This window comes from Pseudophryne corroboree, chromosome 6 (genome assembly GCF_028390025.1).
Source record: "Pseudophryne corroboree isolate aPseCor3 chromosome 6, aPseCor3.hap2, whole genome shotgun sequence".
Lineage (NCBI taxonomy): Eukaryota > Metazoa > Chordata > Amphibia > Anura > Myobatrachidae > Pseudophryne > Pseudophryne corroboree.
In genome coordinates, this window is record NC_086449.1 from 764995808 (window position 1) to 765006276 (window position 10469).

Below are 10469 nucleotides of genomic sequence, written 5' to 3' on the forward strand. Positions count from 1 at the left end.
TATTAATGCCCTTATACACATAATGACACACATAGTGCCCCCTACACATTTGCTGCATATTATTAGTGCCCCTATACACATAATGACACACATACAGTAGTACCCTGTTACACATATGCCGCACATTATTAATGCCCTTATACACATAATGACACACATAGTGCCCCTTACACATATGTTGCACATTATTAATGCATTTTTACAAGACACACATAATGCTCCTTACGCATATTCCGAACACTACTGCACAACCAACCCACTCACATGCACACAGCACTCACACTGCCACTAACACTGTGACCTCTGCCTTTGCTTGGAAACTGATGTGTCCTCATAAATCTTGCCTCAATGCTAACGTTGGCCACCTTTTTTTTTATGAAAATGCAGCTTATTTGCATTGCTATGTGGTTAGGATGCACAAGCAGCTTCTGCTGATTAAAATGATATATAGCATGCCTATATACTGTGTGAGACTGTGGCTGTATCTGCATATGTAATGCTACACACAGAATATAGGCATGCTGCATATCATTTTAATCAGCAGAAGCTGCTGATGCCCCTAAGCATATCAAATGCCCTAGGCAATTGCCTAGTTTGCCTATGCCTATGGCCGGCTCTGTGTGCCTCTGTATCTTGTAATATCATTCATTGTTGTGCAGAAATTATATATCGATTTTCTTTTTTTTCCCAGAAATCCACTGTTATTATTACAAAAATAATAATAAAAATCCATAGAATACAAGTTGTTTTACAAAGCCATTCAGGATTATCCAAATTGCAGGACGTACAGCATTTTTGTTGTCTGCATATGTTAATGTGCTTATCAAACTTTAATGTTAATTCAAATATAAAATAACAATTTCATTGAAATTGTATAGCACATCATACTGTACACACTTGTAAAATATTGTTAAAATGTCTATATTAAACAAATAATTTGTCTTCTCTTATTTTCAACATTGTGTTTTAAGTATTTAAAATTGTTTACACTTTTTTAGACCTTTGTTAGTGAGTGGATGGTCTGGTGTATGTATTAGTGTTTGAGATACTGATAGTCACTTTAATTTTAAATTAAAGCCTAGACCTAATATGATGTTGACATATTTCCTAATAAAATACTAGCACTATAAATGGAAGAGATTGAAATTTTCAGTTTGTTACTCATATATTCATACTTTTACGTGTATATATTTTAGTACCATGTCATAGTTACATAAATGTAACAATTGTATGTTATTTATGTGAATTACTTATTTGTTAATATAACATTAGTTATCATATAGCATTTGACACTGAATTCTCATTTACATGTATGAGTATTTAACAATAATTATTGTATAATGTATTTCCTTTGAAACATATCTTTCATAGGTCAGACCATCGTGAATGTTTGTAACATGCTGGTTTCTACTGGTTCAGGGAAAAGCAGACATCTGTTATTTGTTTTCTTTTTTAAATGAGAGTTACAATTGACTGCACTAAAGTAAAAGACTAGGCTATACTAAAGTGAAGGACAAGGCTACTAGCCAAAAATGATATAAAAAAAGTTAATGTGAGTTTTTTATTAAAGCAAGAATATGTACAGGGAAACATAAAATTAGCAAATGTTTCACTGCAAAACAACTACCTCTTCCTCAGTGCAACATGATGTATGCACTGAGGAAGGGGGGCCATTACTCTGCCCTGAAATGTTTGCCTTTTTATGATGTGTACATGTTGCTACAAATTGTAGCCTTATACTTAATTTTTTGTAGTCAATTCAGTTTATTTTTGTCTTTATTTACTTTTATCACTTTCTTTTTTGTAATATTACTCTCTACAACATTGTTTGATGTACTGTTTACTGTTATCTGACTACAGCATACAACTTTGAAAGTCATTACATGCTTACTACAATACATAATGCCTGCTATATATTTTTCATTTAATATTTACTTTTATGTATGTCCTATTACATTTCTTTTTTGACTATTTGACTTATTTGACCTATAATGTCATGTTATTACCTTTTACTGCATACTGTATGATGCTTTTTGCTGTTGTATAACCAACTTAATTCAGTACATATTTTACTATATACACAAATCCCTAATACACTATGTTTTATAATTGTTAAATGTTTACATTTAGTAATCATTTCAATTACCTAACATGAAATTGTTTTATAATTGAAATTGTATATATTTCTTTTAACACCTGGGAAAAGTTTAAAACATTTTCAATCATTATGAGGCAGGCTAAATATTTAAAAAATATGTTTTTATTCCATGGTATTACACATCTTTTTTGAGGTTTCTGTTGGTGATATAATATGCATGTAATGTCATAGACTTAAAGAATAAACTAATAGTACTCTTAAGTAAAGTTTGAGCATACTAACTTGTATATACTGCATGAGATAGCTACAAATATGGTCCTAAAGAATGAGATCAAATATGTGATATTCAAAGTTTGCACAAAATAATATTTTAAACTCATTAAGCAATATAAATGAACTTTAATTTTCAACTTTAGGCATGCAAGAGAAATTAAAAGTTGCACTTTGATTTATTGATTGAATGGTCATATTTACTGCTTAAAATTGCAGATTTTAAAATGTCTGAACATTTGAAATAAATGAGCTGTCCCTAATAGCTTCTAAAGAGTATTTGTTATTTTACTTAAGAAAAACTGTCAATTTCCATGAATAATACTTGTGAACTGCATAGTTCACCTATCCCATTATCCCTTAAATAACATGAGAAAATGTGCATCCAGGTAATTGTTATAATAGAATAATGTCTTTAGATTCTTATACTTAGTTTATACTAATTAGCATTTTTCAATAAACCTAAAGATTGAATTAAGTCTTCTCCTATGAATTCTGAGTATAAAAATACACATTTCTCCTTACTTATTTTGTTTGCTTAACCATGAATCCAAAGCAGCTAGCTTTTACTAAAGATACAGCCAGAGTCATAAATATTATGCCTACTGCTACTGTATTGCTTTCATTGAAGCCAACTATTTCTGTTTAGTATGTCTGACATTTGACAATGTGTGGCTAGGATGTTCTACAAACATATCCAAATTCTAGGTGTGTCCCTAATTTCTGCTCCAGGAAAAATTAGAGACTTACGTTGAACTAGAAAGTAATTGATCCTAATCACTACCAAACTGTAAACACATTTTAGGATGTCAAATTGGCCTGGTCCAACTAAATTTCAAACTTGCTCAAACTAGTCCAAGGATATAATTTCATGTTTGTAAATGCAATAAATAATAAACTTGTAAATATTTGTAATTTCACAGCTGATTCTTAGTTGGGAGCAAAGCAAGGAAATCAAGTAACTTTGAACCTTTGAGTGAAGGATAACATTTCAGTAGCCACCTCAAGCAGTGGATTATCTAAAAAGTGTTACACTGCTGAGTCTGACCTGGTAGTGTTACTGTGCATGTGTGAACTGTGCAGGATGGCATGAGTTTTGAGATCTGTGCACAGACAGAGTGATCCATTCATTACACTCACAAGTTAAACCCTATTCCCATAGGAAGGCGATTGGCTCTGGAAATAAATGCCATCTAAATATGGGATAGATTCCTGTGGTCAAAATCTGAAAACTTAGGTTTTTGAGTTTGATGACTGAAGTTTGGGAGTGAAAGGTAAGCAGGAGATATCAGTGATGTCTCCTGCAATATCTTTACATTATTTAATTCCTTCAATAAAATATGAATCCATACAAATTGTACATTTGGTAAAATTATTTTTGGTTTCTGTTAAAAATATTCTCTAGCAGTGAGAAATTATACAACTTTAGCAATACCATACAGGAATTTGTACCATTTAAAGTAGAGAATGCCATTGTAATCATTAATACTATCACTTGAAAACATAAAGAGGGTTACTTACAACTGATAAGTGCCCTGCAACATGTATAAGATTGTTACTTATATCTACAATTCCACCCAATGTTCTATGTAAATTCAAAAAAGTTGGGTGAAGGCAACATTCCAAAATATTTTGTTGATTCTTGCAAAAATTATTACACTAAAGTTGCATTACTTATGCCTTATATGCCTATATTTTGTAAATGGCAACTTATTGTAATTTGAGTACGACATCTTTCATATGTGTATCTTTTTGACTAAGCAACATTATAATTTATGTTGTCTAAATGACAGAACTATTTAAATTTTGTCCATTATAAACATTTTTTTCCAATAGCTTATTTTAATATTTGTGTCACACAATACAAACATGCAGAATTAATCAGTGCACAGCATAAAGTAAACCAAGGTGCAACAGGTATAAATCACTCTTGTGACTACACAAATAACACAACATTATTTGAATTATATATAAACAATTATATAGGAACAACTGAGCATAACTGTCTCCAGTAGCTAATAACCTATGTATATTTATTACTTTATACTTTGAACAAGGTACACAATTATAAATACCAATGAATGCGTACTACAAATAGATTACTATACAATATGACCATCAACTTGCAGGTGTGGCAATCACAACAGATATACAGTACTGTAGTTTTGAGTATAGTATAACTAAGCACTAAGCAAATCTAGACTATATAACTGTGCCTCATTAAAAAAAATCTACCATTAGAACTCATATTAGGATTTACTTAATATCTACTAGGTATTATTATTTAACAGTTCACTAATGTTTGTTTTCTAGAGCCATTGGCTTTGGTATACTAAAGGTGATCTTTGTAGATACCTTCAAGGTAATGTTTGGAGATTTTGATAACAATCTATCATCTAAAAAGCGAATAATGTAGAAGGATAACTACATAATACCTTTTACTCAATTAGAAAATGTATTACTGGCAAGACTTTTAATAAGCAACATTTAAAAACAGCATGAAAAACATATCCAAGAATCTTCTACATACAATCACTTCTGGACAAATCAAAGCACATTAATATTCTGGGTTCTCTTGAATGTCATCCCTCTAGATGTGATATTTTCAAAGACTAGGTATAAGTGCTCTTTAATTGACTTGACATGTTTTGATACAACAGTTTCTTTCTCAATGCAGATGCAATTAAGGTTTAAAAAATACATTTTAAAAATATTGATTCCACCAATCAGCATGTAAGAAACATGATGTGTCACAATTATTTCCAAATTCCCATGAAACAGAAATTATTATGCCATGAACAGGAAAATCTGTATTCCAATATCTAACTTATATTGCGTTCCTGCATCGGAACTGAATTTTATAAAAGACTGTGTCATTTCTGCATATTTTTCATAGCACTGGGTTTATTACAATATACTGAAGCAGATACAGTTTACTATTTGACCATTTAAAAACTACCATAATTAAATTATAATCTACTACCCACAATGTTAGAACAAGGAAATATGATTTATTGCTCATCTAAATTCATAACCTTATAACATTGGTAAACAAGGATCACATACAAGATGTAGCTGCAAATTAGATTGTATTTCTCATTAGCTTGCAATCTTCAACATTTAACATATCCACAAAAGGAACACAACATGAAATTAAATGTTTATTAAAATGTAAATAATTTGTCAAATTAAAACGGTAATACTGTTTGCTACTTTGAGTATGAAACTTAGTAAAGGAGATGTGGATAGTGAAAGGAAAAGACAGAAGACAGAAAGTGGTATTACCTTTGATCTCATATTGGAATCAGTGAAATTGTTGCCTCAATACCAAAGACTAAAATGATTTAAGTGAGAGTTGCATTGCACCTCTTGCTACTCAACGCTGTTTTAATTAATCATTTAAAGAAAGAAATATAACACATAGGGGCCAATTCAATTATTTTATCCCACAACTACCACTAGAGGCAAAAAATGGAGCAATTAAATTGTTGTTCCATTTAGTAGCCCAGTAGCCGCAGTGCTGACATTTCTTCTCACTGCCTCCTGAGGTGCGAGAAGAAATGTGTGTTAAGTCATCATGTTGAGCATCCAAATGGTTTGGATGCCCAAATCAGGAGTTTAGATGGGTTTAGCTGTTTTAGGTGGTTAAACCCGGTCTGTTTTGGTGTGACATGCACGATATGCATGTGTGCCCAAACAACAATTGAATAGTGACAATTGTTTTGACATCTAAACAGTTTCATTTAGATGGGATTTTTAGACAACCAAAACAGTTGAATCAGCCCCATATACTGTATATGAATTGTTTTCATATGTTCAAAAAAACTCCTCGCTGCTGTATACAAAACACCAGAAACTGCTATGGTCACACTGCAGCCTAAATACCAAACAATTATTTTGTAAAAAAAAAAAAAAAGTCAAATACTGTGCCATACTACACAAGCCTCCATTACCTATACAAGTGTTTGTCAATCATTTTTCAACCGGGCATCCCCGGGCAGACAATTTGCATTGCTTGTACCCCTGATATTTGCAAAGTAATTAATTTGTAATATAAGTAATTGCTATTAGATAAAATGTTTAGGTGCCTGTAAATATAAAACTAAATATGTGCTTTAAACAAGATTTTAAACTATAATTACACGAGAACAGAATTAATTGTACATAAATATTTCTCATATATTACACTTTATGAAAAGTTTTAAATTGACAATGCCACTTTGGTTCATAGACCACATATACATCCTTTTACAAGAATACAGGGATATACTTTAATTTGTTATCAGGGTCCTATTGTTGTGCATGGTGTTAGAGATACCTACTGTGCTATACTGGTTTACCTACTGTATGTGTCTAATTATCCCCTAATTCTCCCTGCCATTATATAACAATTTAGGAGTATCCCCAAATGTCACACTGAGTAGCCCAGAAGATCTTTTACAATCTTGTCCAGTTTGTACACTCAATGTCGTTAACAATGCACACTCCTGCGCATCGTTAAGGACACCCTCCCTCATCTGAACATGTACAGATGAGGGAGGTCCTCATTAACGACAGCCATGCTGCATGGGTATTGTTCCCAGCGCCGCACCCCCCACCATCGCTCCCTTCTCCACTGTCATCAGCAAATGTGTATGCACATCCTGATGCCGGCACCCTACCGTGTCCCCACTGCCAATATCAGCATCGGCGGGGATCGTTTAGTGTGTATGGGGCTTTAAACCCATATATTATATATAGATTACACATTAACTAGGTAGTAACATATATAATTCATATATATTATCTACTAGTTCTTAATCAGATTGTATCTATAAATATTAAAACTTCATAACCTAAATGTAACCAACCAAAGCTAGATAGAACTATGCACATATTCAAAGTCTATTGTGTTGTGGGAAATTGTAAATGCAAGAAAAGAGAAAGCTGCTATTGTGTTAGATCTCAACAGATAAGATACATGATCACTAGAGCACAATTTAAATCCTTTGTAAAATTCACCCCACATTTTCTTAAGAAAAAGAACTCCACTAACACAACATTAACTAGTGATTAACAGATATCTATATACATAGGCGTGCGCACGGGGGGTGCCTGGTGCGCACAGGCACCCCCTAATGTTCGGCACCCCCCACACGCCACACCTGCAGCACAGTGATCGCTGCTTATTCCTGTGCCTTCCTCCGCTGTGCCCGCCGGACAGGGAGCGTACGTACGTTCCTGGCCGGCGTCCAAACATCCTCCTGGCTCCTCCCCGCAATGTAATGTTATGATGTCACCTGCCTGCGCGCCCGCCGCACTCGCTGCCGCCGCGCTATCTCTCTCTCCTCTCGTGTGGCGGTGTGGTGTCACACCAACTCCACACACAGTCCAGCTTTGCTCCTTAGAGAGTCAGAGCCTTGGAGGACAAATTCAGCAGACAGCCCCAGGCAAGCTGAGAGTGAGACAGTTAGTAAGTCACTGCTCACCTCATACAGTGACAACGTAAACTGCGTGCCAGCTCCTGGAGGGGAAGAGAGGGGGCCAGCCAGGGGGAATAACATGTACATATGTATATATGACCTGCAGATCTCTTTTATTCTTTTGGTGTAGGTGCACTCCGGAAAAGAACTAGACAAGAGGCCCTGTACTATCATGTACTACATTGTTTAATGCAAGTTTCATGTATATATATATATATATATATATATAAAAATAGATTTATATCTATCTATAATCTGTTTAATATATGTTACAATTGTATATTTTATTATACAAATGTAGATTATACCCCTCAAAATATATATTAATAATGTGTTATTACTTTATCAAGACCTTAATAAAGGGGTTTTTAGCTTCATTGACTTATTAGTCCCCTGGTGCCAGACATACTTCTGTCCACCATGTGTTTGAGAGTCGGGGCACCAGGGCATGCTGTCTGCCATTCATGTGTGCCAGTTATCTTTGTGTATATATATATATATATATATATCTATTTAATATATATGTGCATGTATATAAATCTGCGTGCCCTTTACTCCCCTTTTTTATCAGGAGCCCATTTATGGATGCCCTCGACCAATGGTTCCCAAACTTTTTTGAATCACGGCATCCTAGAGTATCAAAATTTTCTTCACAGCCCCCTAGGCCAAACGTTTCTTATTGAGAAGTTTTGAAAAAAATATGAAGTACTGTTAATTGTATGTATATATATATTTCATCCTTAGGTTCCATTATGTGGTGAGGGACAGCAACATGACTGGCTTCTGTTTCGCCACATATTTTATTGTGGGAAGCCAAAAGCACTGGTTTTTGCCTATTACATTGTCCTTAAATTATTGGAATTGGTCAGTGAGGTCCCAAGCTTTTGAGTTTAATAATTATCTGCCAGCCCTCACTGTACACTCTATTTAATCAAATTCCCTGTATTATTTAGTTTGTATTGAGTGCCAATATATGATGCTAGACACGCCCAATAGGTGGTGTTAGTCAGGCACAATAGGCAGTGCTAGACACGCCCCTCCAATTGTGCACCCCCTAATAAAATGTGCTGCGCACGCCTATGTCTATATACAAAAGTTGGTTATGGTTCAATGTGTCGACTTGAAAAGGTGACAGTCTCTAGGTCAACATGCACAAGGCCGATATGGTAAAAATATTGACATGGTGAAAAAGTTGATATGAAAAAGGTTGACACAAGAAAGTTTAACATACAGTTTTTTTAAATTTGTTGGTGTCATTATCTCCATAAAAAATAATTTAAAAATCAGATTTTAGACCTTGGGTATTACTGTTCTTAAATGATAGAGCATGTCATTTCTAGCTGAACCAGTTTTGTTTCCATATGTTTACATCTCCACTGTAGTTCGATATAATCAATTGCTCTAAAAGTTTCTGAACTTTTTTCTGAACACATTTACTTTCTTGAAATGTGCAGATAGGTAAATACACTTTATTGTATGGCATGTAATAAAATAATTGATTTCCTTAGTTTTACCATTTAAAAGAAAATCAACATTTTTATTTGTTGTACCTTTGACTAAATTGGCACTCCTAAAACCTTTTTTTTTAAAGGATTGTTTAGTTGGGGACACTATATATTTTTATTTTTTAATAGGACTATTTAATTAACAACACTCTATACTTTTTCATTGTTTTTACCAATCCATTCTTTAAAAACTGTGCTTTGCATTAACACATTTTGGTCTTTCGAGCAATTTACAATGTTTTAATATGGAGTCCTTTCTTATATATGAGTTATGTTGTCTATTTTTTTTAGTGGTATCCATAATAGTAATGAAAGTCCATTGGAAATCATAGTGTTTGATGACCTTGGGGGTAATTCAGAGTTGACCACAGCAGCAAATTTGTTAGCAATTGGGCAAAACCATGTGCACTGCATGGGGGGCAGATATAACATTTGCAGAGAGAGTTAGATTTGGGTGGGTTATATTGTTTCTGTGCAGTGTAAATACTGGCTGCTTTATTTTTACACTGCAATTTAGATTTCAGTTTGAACACACCACACTCAAATCTAACTCACTCTGCACATGTTATATCTGCCCCCCAATGCAGTGCACATGGTTTTACCCAACTGTTAACAAATTTGCTGCTGCAATCAACTCTGAATTACCCCCATAGTACTATCTTTTTTAAAAGAGCTTTTCTATGTTTATTGCTTATTTTTTTACTTTGCTTCTATAATAATAATAATAATAATTAATAACTTTTCAGATAAATATTTACTCTTAGTTTAAATTTGGTCATATAGTACAACCATTATAGTACAAATTTGTTTTACTCATTTGAATTGGCCCAGCTGTATTTTTCTTTACCAATTCTTATGCTGCTCATTATCAGCTTGGATTTAATTTTCACAATCCGTGAATTTCCTTGTATACTTTCATATTTAAATTACCATCTTTATATTTTATGTTATTTTATATATAGTCAGGTCTAAGATGTTAATTTCCAATTTACCAGAGAGATGTTAAAATCATTCATGTCAAAAATGTGACTATTTAATTCTTTTGACTCTTTGTCAAATAAAATCTTAATAAGTGCTAAGCAAATAATATAAACATAGTTGTGCCTCATCAAAAAATCTATTACTAAACACAAT

The 10469-nt window shown here is 33.4% G+C and overlaps 1 protein-coding gene across 7 annotated transcripts in view; it reads right to left on the reverse strand.

The window, feature by feature from the left end:
- The window catches only part of LOC134933410 (protocadherin gamma-C5-like), a 688451-nt gene that overhangs the window by 480911 nt on the left and 197071 nt on the right, over positions 1 to 10469 (reverse strand). The gene's annotated exons all lie outside the window — the stretch shown is intronic.